Here is a 13,442-nt window from a genome sequence, read left to right as displayed (position 1 = left end):
CAGGGGCTGGAGGAAGGAGGGAATGAAGAGTGACTACTAATGGGTAAGGGATTTCCTTAAGGGGATGGAAATGTTCTGGAATTAGACAATCATGATATTGTACACTAATAACACTAAGTTGTACACTTTGAAAAGATAAATTTTATAGTGTGTGATTATATGTCAATAAAAATGACCTTTTAGGGGACAATTGAGAAAATTTAGACATGGCCTAAATATTAAACAATATTAGGGAATAATTTCTAATTTTTGTAGTCTGAAAATAGCTATAAAAGAAAAATGTCATCATTTTTAATTAACAAATTCTGAAATGTCCAGGGGTGAAGCTTATGATGTTTGCAACTTGTTTCCAAGTGGTTCAGCAAAAGACAAATATTTTATATATGTATAAATGAAACATTAACAAAATATTTTTTCTTTAAAAAAATTTTTTTTGTTGCTCAATTACAATTGTCCTCATTCCCCCCCCCTCAATTAATCTCCCCTGCCTTACACACTTCCCACATTCAACTTTCAATCCTCCCCCTATAGTCTTTGTTCATGGGTCCAAAATTAACAAAAATATTAACAATAGTTCAATCTAAGTGGTGGGTACCTGAGTATCCACTATACTTTCCTTTTAACTTTATTTGAAATTTTTCATATAATGAGGTGGGGTAAAAAAAATAGTTCCCTAAAATTTCATCATTTGTCACATAGTAAGTACCATTCTTTTCTCCTTTATGGGTTGGTTGTGAGAATCAAAAGGTAATTTGTTTAATGCTATACAGATTCTAATGATTTCTATTTTAAAACTGCATTTTTAGAGATTGGAGTGTCTCTTACCAGTAAATTGTGACAAATCAAAGCTATTATTTCATAAGTCAGTTTTCTACCCTGACTCATTTATTTTCTAAGTTTAAGACATGCTTTATAAAATTCAGGGCCAATTTAGGGTTAGGTGATGAGTAGTTAGCACCAATTATTTTGATGACTAACTTTATCTTTTGAGCTGCTGGGGGGTAAAATGCATCCGGGTGGGCTTCAGAGAGTTAGAACAGAAACATTGGAGTAGCTAGAAACTCACATCATAGGATTCTTTGGAGGAACAGCACATAAGCGAGTTTTAGGCATCTCGTAAATAGGATTGGTGAGCTGACTGAATCAAGAACTGGTAAGAAGAGAGAGAGCTTAGACAAAATAGTGTATACATAAACCTCTTCTAGGCTTATGAAACAGCTCTCTCGGTGGTGAAGCCCTCGGGCCTTGTTATCCTGGGCTCTGTCTCCCTGCCAGCCCATCTACTCTCGACAGCATCTTTCTGACCCATTCAACCATAAACACTTCTGCCATAGAGAGGAGGAAGCTTTGCACCTTTATGGACACCTTTATTGGTAAGACAAAGACATTTTCAACTAAAGGGTTTTTACATCTTTCAAGAAGTATGAAAGGGAAACACATTATTGGATTGGGGGAAGATGGTGGCAAGATAGGTGGGAGCGGAGTCCACTTCCCCTTGGCACCAGTGAAACACCTAGCTGATCTGAGGAAGAGTGAACAGCCAACGGTACTCCAGCATATATGAAGATCGGAGACCAAAGATAGAGGACATTGAAAGATCTGATGGTAAGAAGAGTGCTTAAGGACAATAAGGTCCCTGGGACCAGTCGGGGACCAGGACGACTGAAGCCCCGGCCCAGGTGCAGGGTCTGCTGCAGGATTCTTGGGAGAGAGCCAGGCTGGGCTGTGTGAGCAGCCAGGTGCTTGTTTGGACCAGGGAGGCTTGAATAGGAAGAATTTCTCAAAAAGAAGAAGAAAATACGGGCACTCAGCGGCTACTTAGAGAACTCTCCGCAGCAACCTCGGCCTCTGGCACCCCTCCCCCCTCAGCCCCTGAACTGTGAACTTGGGATAACCAGCCCCGGTGCTCACCTGAAGCCTGGTTGTGTGCACCCAGATTAGCAGACTGGGGGAACACACCTGAAACCTCGGGTGGGTGCGCACGGGGAGCAGAGGCTAGCTACCCCACGCACAGGCCCAAAGCGGCAGATCGGCTGATCAAAGGCCTGGCTGCCTGCAAGTGACCACACCTAAAAGCACGCTTCTCAACAACTCCTACTAACCCCTGAGCACAGAGCCCTGCAGGGCCTACTGGCTCTCTAGGACTAAGGCAGAACACCCAGAAGACTGGAGCTGCAGGGCTAGGGAAGACTGCATTCCCCAGACAGACTCGACCCAGTAGGGGGCTGAACTACCCCATAGCAGCACCGAGAGCCCCTAGCATCTAAGACAGCAAAGAGCAAGAAGGGGGAGTGTGAGTTGCCTCTAATTGGTGCAACTCAAGGACAGCACAACTGGTGAACTAAAGGCCTGCTGGGGAGCAGAAGGACCCTGAGGAACTGGACTGAAGGCTGAACAACAGCAAAGAGTGTGGCTCAGGAAGGGAAAAAAGTGAAACCAATCCTTACAACCACCCCCTCCTGTTCCACAGACAGGAAGACCAGCAGAACTAACCTGACCTGTTTAAAGCCAGCAGAAGACCTTTTTTTTTTTTCTTTCCTCCTTTCCCCTTGAATTCCTTCTTCCTTTCTGTCCTTCTTTCTTTTTTTATTCCTTCTTCCTTCCATCCTTTACCTTTTTTATTCCTTCTTCCTACCTTCTTTTATTTATTCTTTTGTTTTAATTTTTCTCAAAATTCCTTTTTATCTTGCCTCTGATCTTTCTTTATTCCTTCTTCCTTCCTTCCTTTCCTTTTCTATTCCCTTTTTCCCTCCTTCCCTTCTTCTCCCCCCTCCTTTTTCTCTTTTTCCCACAGGTGAGACAATAAAACCTGGAGTGCTGAAAAGATCAGAGTTAGACCATCAGCTCAAAACCAGTGAGCACAGGAGATTAAGGAGACAGCACCACTGAATCCCATTGGCATTCTACCATAGAAGTCCATACCATAAACCCAGGGAGTCAGAATAGATCAATTTAAGAAGCAGAGGCTAACAAGAAGAGTCTCACAAACAATGGGAAGACAAAGAAACAATTCCCAAATGAAAGGAAAAGAGGAAGCCTCAGAAAGAATGCTAACTGAAAAAGAGGCAAGTCAACTATCAGATACTGAGTTCAAAGCAATGGTTATCAGGAAGCTCACTGAGCTCAAAGAGAACTACCAGAAACTACAGAGAAACTACAATGAACTCACTGCAAACTATATCAACATGAAAAGGGAAATAGAAACTATCAACAAGGGCCAAGAGGAAATGAAGAATACAATTTCTGAATTGAAGAACACAGTAGAAGGAATGAAAAGCAGACTTGATGAAGCAGAAGATCGGATCAGCGAGCTGGAGGACAAAGTAGAAAAAAACACCCAGAAAGAGCAAGAAAAGGAAAAGAGGCTCAGAAAGAATGAAGAGGTAATAAGGGAAATGCAGGAAAACATGAAACATAACAATATCCGTATAATAGGAATACCAGAAGGAGAAGAAGAAGAGCAAGGGATAGAAAACCTGTTTGACAAAGTAATGGTGGAAAATTTCCCTAAACTGATGAGAGAAAAAGTCACCCAAATCCAGGAAATACAGAGAGTCCCAAACAAGAGGAACCCAAAGAGACCCACTGCAAGACACATCATAATTAAAATGGCAAATTTCCAAGACAAAGAGAGGATATTAAAAGCAGCAAGAGAGACACAGGAAGTAACATACAAGGGAGCCCCAATAAGGTTAGCAACTGACTTCTCAGTGGAAACGCTCCAAGCCAGAAGAGATTGGCAAGAAATACTCCAAGTAATTAGAACCAGAGGCCTGCAACCAAGATTACTTTACCCAGCAAGGCTCTCAATCAAGATAGAAGGCCAAATAAAGAGTTTCCCAGACAAACGAAGTCTAAAAGAATACGCTTCACCAAACCAGCTCTGTAAGAGATGCTAAAGGGACTGCTTTAAGGAAAGGAAGGAAAAGAGAAAGAGAGAAACACAGGTAGGAAAAAATGGCAATGAATAACCACCTATCGATAATAACCTTAAATGTAAATGGAGTAAATGCTCCAATCAAAAGACATAGAATAGCTGAATGGATAAGAAAACATGACCCACACATATGCTGGCTATAAGAGACCCATCTCAGGACAAAAGACCTACACAGACTGAAAGTGAAGGGCTAGAAACAAATTTTCCAAGCAAATGGACAGGAAAAATAAGCAGGGGTAGCAATACTTATATCAGACAAAATAGAATTGCAAAGAAGGGCCATAAAGAGAGACCCAGAAGGTCACTTCATAATACTCAAAGGAAGAATCCAACAAGAAGACAAAACCATTCTAAGTATATATGCACCCAACATAGGAGTACCCAAATACATTAAGAAAATCTTGGAGGACTTCAAGAAAGACATTGACAGCAACACAATTATAGTAGGGGACTTTAACACCCCACTATCAAAAATGGACAGGTCTTCCAGACAAAATATCAACAAGGATATTGTGTCACTTAACAATACCCTAGAGGAAATGGACTTAACTGATATATAGAGAGCTTTCCATCCCAAAGAAGCAAAATACACATTCTTTTCAAGTGTACATGGAACATTTTCAAAGATAGACCACATGATAGGACACAAAGCAAGCCTCAACAATTCAAGAAAATTGAAATCATATCAAGCATTTTCTCTGACCACAAGGGACTGAAACTAGAAACCAACCCCAAAGGAAAAAACCCCAAACACTCAAAACCATGGAGACTGAATAGCTTGCTAGTAAACAATGAATGGGTCAAGAACGAGATTAGGGAAGAAATCAAAAACTTTCTGGAAACAAATGAAAATGAACTCACAACAACCCAAAACCTATGGGACACAGCAAAGGCAGTCCTGAGAGGGAAGTTCATAGCAATACAGGCCTACCTTAACAAGATAGAAACATTTCAAACAAACAACCTAACCCTACGCCTATAAGAACTCGAGGAACAACCACAAAGACAGCCCAGAGCAAGCAGAAGAAAGGAAATAATCAAGATCAGAGCAGAGTTAAATGACATTGAGACTAAGCACAATTCTAAGGATCAATGAATCCAGGAGCTGGTTCTTTGAAAAGATAAACAAAATCGACAAGCCTTTAAGTAGGCTCATCAAGAAAAAAAGAGAGAGGATCCAAATAAACACAATTAGAAGTGAAAGAGGAGAGATTACAACTGACACCACAGAAATACAAACGATTTTAAGAAATTACTACGAAGAACTGTATGCCAAGAAATTTGAAAACCTAGGTGAAATGGACACATTTCTAGAAAAATATAATCTTCCAAAACTGAATGAAGAAGAAGCAGAAAACCTGAACAGACCAATAACAGCAGAGGAAATTGAAGCAGTCATCAAAAAACTCCCAACACACAAAAGCCCTGGACCAGATGGTTTCACAGGAGAATTCTACAAAGCATTTAAGGAAGAGCTAACCCCTATCCTCCACAGACTCTTCGAAAAAATCCAAACTGATGGAAGACTCCCAAACTCTTTTTATGAGGCCAGCATCATCCTAATCCCAAAACCAGATAAAGACACAAGGAAGAAAGAAAACTTCAGGCCAATATTGCTGATGAACATAGATGCTAAAATTCTCAACAAAATATTGGCAAACCGCATCCAGCAATACATTAAAAAGATCATCCACCATGACCAAGTGGGATTCATCCCAGGGATGCAAGGATGGTACAATATTCGCAAATCAATAAACATAATACATCACATCAACAACAGCAAAGACAAAAATCACATGATCATATCAATAGATGCAGAAAAAGCATTTGATAAGGACCAGCACCCATTTCTGATAAAAACACTCAGCAAAGTGGGAATAGAGGGAGCATTCCTCAACATAATAAAGGTCATATATGAGAGACCTACAGCCAACATCATACTCAATGGACAAAACCTTAGAGCTTTCCCACTAAGATCAGAAACAAGACAAGGATGCCCTCTCTCACCACTCCTATTCAACATAGTATTGGAAGTCCTAGACACAGCAATCAGACAAGAAAAAGCAATAAAAGGCATCCAAATTGGAAAGGAGGAAATGAAACTGTCACTGTTTGCAGATGACATGATAGTGTACATGGAAAATCCTATAGACTCTACCAAAAAACTACTCGACCTAATAAATGAATTTAGCAAAACAGCTGGATACAAAGTCAATACTCAGAAATCAAAGGCATTCCTGTACACCAACAATGAAACTGCAGAAACAGAAATCAGGAAAAAAATCCCATTTGATATCGCAACAAGAAAAATAAAGTACCTAGGAATCAACCTAACCAAGGAGGTAAAAGACCTGTACTCAGAAAACTACACAACATTGAAGAAAGAAATTAAGGAAGACACAAACAAATGGAAGCATGTACCATGCTCATGGATTGGAAGAATTAACATCATCAAAGTGGCCATACTACTCAAAGCAATTCAGAGATTCAATGCAATCCCTATTAGAGTACCCATGACATATTTCACAGATATAGAACGAACAATTCAAAAATTTATATGGGACCATAAATGACCCCCAATAGCTGCAGCAATTTTGAGAAGGAAGAACAAAACAGGAGGGATCACAATACCTGACATCAAACTGTATTACAAGGCCACTGTAATCAAAACAGCCTGGTACTGGCATAAGAACAGGCGCATAGACCAATGGAAGAGAACAGAGAGCTCAGAAATAAACTCAAGTCTTTACGGTCAATTAATATTTGACAAAGGAGGCAGGAGCATATAATGGAGCAAAAACAGCCTCTTCAACAGATGGTGTTGGGAAATCTGGACAGCTACATGCAAAAGAATGAAACTTGATCACCAACTTACGCCATACACAAAAATAAACTCAAGATGGATAAAAGACTTAAATATAAGTCGTAACACCATAAAAGTCCTTGAGGAAAACATCGGCAGGAAAATCTCAGACATTCCACTCAGCAACATACTCACAGACACGTCCCCTAAAGCAAGGGACATAAAGGAAAGACTAAACAAATGGGACCTCATCAAAATAAAAAGCTTCTGCAGGGCGAAAGAAAACAGCATTAAAATTAAAAGACAACCAACAGTATGGGAAAACGTATTTTTCAATGATAACTCAGACAAGGGCCTGATCTCCAAAATATATAAAGTACTCACACGACTGCACTCCTGGAAGACAAACAACCCAATTAAAAAATGGGCAAAGGACTTGAACAGACACTTCTCCAAGGAAGACATACAGAGGGCCCAGAGACATATGAAAAGATGCTCAGCATCACTAGCCATCAGAGAGATGCAAATTAAAACCACAATGAGGTACCACCTCACACAGGTCAGAGTGGCCAACATAAAACAAATCCACAAACAAATGTTAGAGAGGATGCGGAGAAAAGGGAACCCTAGTGCACCATTGGTGGGAATGCAGACTGGTGAGGCCACTGTGGAAAACAATATGGAATTTCCTCAGAAAAGCAAAAATGGAACTGCCCTTTGACCCAGCAATTCCGCTGCTGGGATTATACCCTAAGAACCCTGAGACACCAATCCAAAAGAACCTGTGCACCCCAATGTTCATAGTAGCACAATTTACAATAGCCAAGTACTGGAAGCAACCTAAGTGGCCATCAGCAAATGAGTGGATCCAAAAACTATGGTATATTTACACAATGGAATTCCACGCAGCAGAGAGAAAGAAGGAGCTTATACCCTTTGCAACAGCATGGATGGAACTGGAGAGCATTATGCTAAGTGAAATAAGCCAGGCGGTGAGGGACAAATACCATATGATCTCACCTTTAACTGGAACTTAATCAATAGAAGAAAAAAGCAAGCAAAATATAACCAGAGATATTGAAGTTAATAACAATCTAACAATGGACAGGGGTGAGTGGGGAGGCGACAGTGAGGAGAGGGGATTAGAGGAACTACTATAAAGGACACATGGACAAAATCTAGGGGGAGCGTGGAGATGGAGGAGGGAGGGGGGTTCAGCTGGGTTGGGGTGGAGGGATGGGGAGAAAAGGCACACAACTGTAATTGAATAACAATAAAAAATTAAAATTATAAAAAAAAAGAAGTATGAAAGGCTGGGGTTGGGGGGGAGGTGGGTGGATGGGGAGAAAAGGCAGACAAGTGTAATTGAATAGGAATAAAAATTTTTAAAAAAAGAAATATGAAAGGCCTTATGGACCTTGTAGTGTCCTCTCAACATCTATTTTACCTGAATACACAACAGCCATCCATTCACTCCTTTATGCAGTTACCCACTCACTGGCAGGCATTGCATAGAAGCACTATGAGAGCAAGAATCCCATTGATCTTGTTCAGTGCTCTATGCCATCTGGCATGCAGTAGGTACTCAATTAATATTGATTGAATGAATGAGTACTACTGACTGCCAACTATGTAGTATATCCTATGTAGGTACTATTGTTATAGGATGAATAAGACATGATCCTGGCCCTTGAGAACTTTCCACATCTTGGGAAAAACAGCCATAATGGATTATTATAATATTGGAAGTAGAATGGAAGGGATGTTATTGGGTATCTTGAGATTACAGAAGGTAGGTTGACTTAAAAATAAAACAAAACTTCCCAAAGCTGCAATCTATAGTTATAATAGTACTTTTAGTGACAGCAAGAGTGGTTTCCTTCATTGAACAATTGCCTCTATTCTAATAGTGTAATAGAAATGCAGAGGCCCAGCTGACCAGTGTCTTTACTCATTTGTACATTGTTCGACAGCTCTTAAAAAACAAGAACAAAAATATCTAGGAATGGCCTCTTTCCTGATGACTTGTGCCTGATATTATCTTTTGGTGAGGCTCGTATTTCTTTTGCAGAAAGTGTTCTCTGATCAATCCTGCTTAGATTCAACTCTCCCTTACATACTCTCCTTGTTTTACTAATTTGTACTAACGGACATGCTGCTTTGAATTGCAGTTACTTGTTTTGTGTGGGTCTATGTGATTTTTCTTACTGGGTTTTCAAAGGATGAGGGCACTTAGTTCTTCCATTTGTGTTTCATTTCATTCTCCTTCATTCACTAACTTTAAGAAAAATTTTGCCCAGAGCCCTTACTCCACTATGCTTGATCAAACATGTTGACTTATGACCTAAACAATTAGCAAACACAACACCATGTCACCAGGGTCTCCCTTTTCCTTTCCTCTTGCCTTGAGGTCTACTGTGATTTCCTCATTATGAAAGAATTCTTCCCAGTTCCTCGTGTGGAATGGCCAAGACTTCTGATTCCCTTTTGGTTCAGTGACTAAGGGACCCAGTGAGACACTGACCAGTCAGAGATGGTAGGACTTAGACAACATTGGGTTTGTTCTAAGCTCCTGGCCCTCTCTCTCCTTTCTGAGGTATGTTCTTATTCCTTCTTTCCATTCCTAAAACATACCCACAGTGTAGGATCTAAAACTCAATCACAATAAGATACAAAAAAATGATAAAATTTAAAATGTCTCCTTACCTTAGATTAATTGCAATTCAATAACCCAGTGAAGTCTTAAACTGAGGATTGAAATTCAAACTACAGAATTTCAGATACTTCCTCTTACAAGAGGATAAAGTATTTTCTGGCCAGTTTGTTTCCTCACCCATTTCAGCACCCTTCTTAACTTACATCTAAAGTCAGCATGCTCCCAGGGGGTCACCAGTTCATCTCAGAAGTTGGCACTTGTTGTTGCCTTCTTGGTGACAAGTTGATATTTATGTGAAATGAAGTGGTAATTTCATTTCCTATTCCTTGGACAAAGATTCCCAATGCACAAACTCCTTCTAACAGGTTTCCACCAATAATTAGCACTCTGTAGGAAATCAGACATAGGGGACTGAGTAGCCTGGAGGAAAAAGCCTCTGTCCCTTGAGTACTTCCTTTAACAAAACATGGACACACGATTTAGTAAGAAAGCCTGAGGAAAAGGATAGTTAAAGTTTAATGTACAACTTTCCAACTCTGCTGGGGATAAATTAGGTAAATATTAGGATTCAGAATTTGATTTTCTGATCATCTCGAGAAAGCAGCTTGTAAGTTTAATATGAATGTACAGATGTTCCTACCAGGAGAACCAAACAACACATGTGTGGTCTTTCTGATTGACAGCTGCAATAGCAGACCATGCACATTTCAGATGATGTGGTCGAATTCTATGGCTCTAGTGTGAACTCTGTGTAGATCACTTAATGACTCTTTTGATAATAAAAACAGAATATGAACATTTCTTTCTTTGGGAACATAATAGAGAGGCAGACTCTGAGGCAGCTGTGTGGCTCTATAAACCAAAATGCTGTTATCAATTACCCATAATAACGGGGCCACTATAAAAGTTAGTTTGGATGCAAGTAATAGAAGTATTTAAAGTCAAAAAACTGAGAACATGGGTTAGAAGTATCAAATGTCATGAATAGTTCTTGAAAGTTTCTAGACGAGAAGCTGCTTTCTAAAAGAAACCCACATCTGCGAATAGTTATTTAATCACAATAACATGGAAACTTGCTATGTTAATTTCTTCTGAATAACAGGAAAGTGTTACATACACATAGTGTTTTACTCTATATAAGGTCACATAGTGCAATGATTAAGAATACTGACGTTGATAACTACTACCTGTGTGACCTTGAGTAAGATTTTTAGCCTTTTCTGTGCCTTGGTTTCCTTATCTGTAAATCAGAATAAGACTACCACCTGCCTCCTAAGAATCTTGTGAGGACTGAGTTTGTTAAGACACTTGAAGCCCTTAAAATGGTGCCTGACACAGAGGAAGGTCTCCATAAATGTTAACTCTTAGTACTATTTTCTTTTTCATAACTACATTCATTTGTTATTCACAATAAGGTTTGTAGTGTTAAGATATATTGATTTGATATCCAGTGATAGAATTAGCTCAGGCAGAGAGACAACTTACTAATTCATGGAACCCAAGGAAGTTGGACACCCAAAACTATGGGAAGGTCCCAGCTGTATCTGGTGTCTAGGACCTCTGGAATCAGGACTTGGATGTCTCCAGGACATGTTCTTTGTTTTTCATTTCTGCCTCTTTCTGTTCAGAGATCAGCTAAATTTGCCTCTCACTGTGGAATAACTTTCTTGGCATAGTATGTAACAACTTCAGATTTCAACTTATGTTTCACATGTTTAACTGTAATCACTTCTCACACTGATGAAGAATTGACTGCTTATTTGTCATTCCCAAGTTTCAAATCCTGTAGAAAGATTCTAATTAATATAGATTTATAAGGACCAATAGATGGAGGCCAGGAAGTAGGGTTTTATAAAAACATGATTATCTTATTAGATATCCCATGATGATGGTGGTGGAGGATGGGAGGTGGAAAGTGTGGTGAGTTCAAGAACAACAGGGTCATGGAGAGTGAGAAGTTGATATATATGCATTATATCAGGAAAGATTTAAAAACTTTGTCATAGTTATATTTCATATACCATGAATTAAGGTGTACAATTCAGTGGGTTTTAGTACATTAACAAGGTTGTGCAACTATCACTGCTATCTAATTCCATAACATTTTCTCGCCCCCTCCACCCAAAGAAACCTTTGTCCATTTACAGTCACTCCTCATTCTCCCCTCTCCTAGCCCCTATCAATCACTAACCCACTTCTTATTTCTATGGATTTGTCTGTTCTGGACATTTCATACCAATGGAATCATACAATATGTGGCCTTGAATGTCAGGCTTATTTCTTTTAGCATAATATTTTCAAGTTTCATCCAAGTTGTAGCATGAATTAGTACCTTATTCCTTTTTATAGCTCAATAATATTCCACTAACTGGATATACTACATTTTGTTTTTCATTCATCAGTTGTTGGACATTTGGGTTGATTCTACTTTGGGGCTGTTATGAATAATGTTGCTATGAACATTCATATACAAATTTTTGTGTGGACATATGTTTTCAACTCTCTTGAGTCTATACCTAGGATTTTAATTACTAGGGTATATGTTAACTCTAGGTTTAATATTTTGAGGAACTTCCCAATTGTTTTCCAAAGCAGCTGTACCATTTTACATTTCCACCAGGAATATATGGGTTTTTAGTTTCTCCACATCTTCAACACTTGTAATTGTCTGTCTTTCTCATTATAGCTATACTAATATGTGAAATAATATACATTGTGGTTTTGATGTCTATTTCCCTAATGATTAGTAAGTTTGACTATATTCTCATGTGCTTATAGGACATTTGTGTATATGCTCTGGAGAAACGTATGTTTAAATTCTTTGCTCATTTTTAAATCAGATTATTTGCCTTTTTGTTGTTGAGTTATAAGAGTTCTTTACAAACTCTGGATACTATGTGTTTATTAGACATATGATTTGCAAATATTTTCTCCCATTTTTTTCACTTTCCAGATAGTATCCTTTGAAATGAAGAGGTTTTAATTTTGAGGACATTCAATATTTTCTTTTGGTGTCATATCTGAGAAACACTTGTCTGACCTATGGGTGCAAAGACTTACCCCTATGTTTTCTTTTAAGAGTTTCATAGTTTCAACTCTTACATTTTGGTCTATGGTCAATTTTGAGTTAATTTTTGTATATGGCATAAAGTAGGGGTCAAACTTCATTTTTTTTTTGTATGTGAATGCCCTGTTGTCCAAGCATCATTTATTGAAAAAACTAATTATTTTTTCTTCCATTGAACTATCTTGGCATCCCTGTCAAAACTCAATTGAAGCTCTTCCGGGAACGGCCTTGTTAGGTATTCACAATAGTCCAGCGTTTGACATACCGTCGCAGGCTGTCCTACAATACAGCCTCTAACAAAACTAGACTGTCCCGAACCCCTGGCAATAGAATTGTTTACCTTTATACCAAAAAGAGAAAGCACCAAAATCTGCATGTGGTGTGTGCCCAGGCCGACTTCGTGGAGTTTGTGCTGTGAGACCTAAAGTTCTAATGAGGTTGTCTAAAACTAAAAAACATGTCAGCAGGGCCTATGGTGGATCCGTGTGTGCTAAATGTGTCTGTGACAGGATCAAGTGTGCTTTCCTTATTGAGGAGCAGAAAATTGTTGTGAAAGTATTGAAGGCACAAGCACAGAGTCAGAAAGCTAAATAAAAAAATGAAGCTTTTTTGAGTAATAAAAATAATTAAAATGCTAAAAAAACCCCTCAATTGAACATAAATATATGGGTTTATTTCTGGGTCTCAATTTTATTCCATTGAGCTATATGTCTATACTTTTGCCAGTACCACACTCTTGATTACTGTAAATTTGTAGTAATGTTTGACATGGGAAGTGTGCATCCTCTACTTTGCTCTTATTTTTAAAATTTTTTTGAAAGTCAAGTGACCAGAAGAACCAAGATGGCGGCGTAGGTGGACACACTGCCCCTCCTCGCACAACCAGAACTGACGGAAAATCGAACGGCAAGGAAGACCGACACCAAGGAAATAAAAAATAAACATTCATCCAGACTGGTAGGAGGGGCAGAGATGGGCA

The 13,442-nt window shown here is 39.0% G+C and overlaps 1 pseudogene; it reads left to right on the top strand.

Moving 5' to 3' along the window:
- Positions 1-8,466: 8,466 nt before the first annotated feature.
- LOC112302384 (large ribosomal subunit protein eL34-like) lies at positions 8,467-13,100 on the top strand (annotated as a pseudogene).
- Positions 13,101-13,442: the final 342 nt, after the last annotated feature.

Source organism: Desmodus rotundus, chromosome 6 (genome assembly GCF_022682495.2).
Source record: "Desmodus rotundus isolate HL8 chromosome 6, HLdesRot8A.1, whole genome shotgun sequence".
In the NCBI taxonomy this organism is placed as follows: domain Eukaryota; kingdom Metazoa; phylum Chordata; class Mammalia; order Chiroptera; family Phyllostomidae; genus Desmodus; species Desmodus rotundus.
This window is presented reverse-complemented; position numbering and strand designations above follow the sequence as displayed.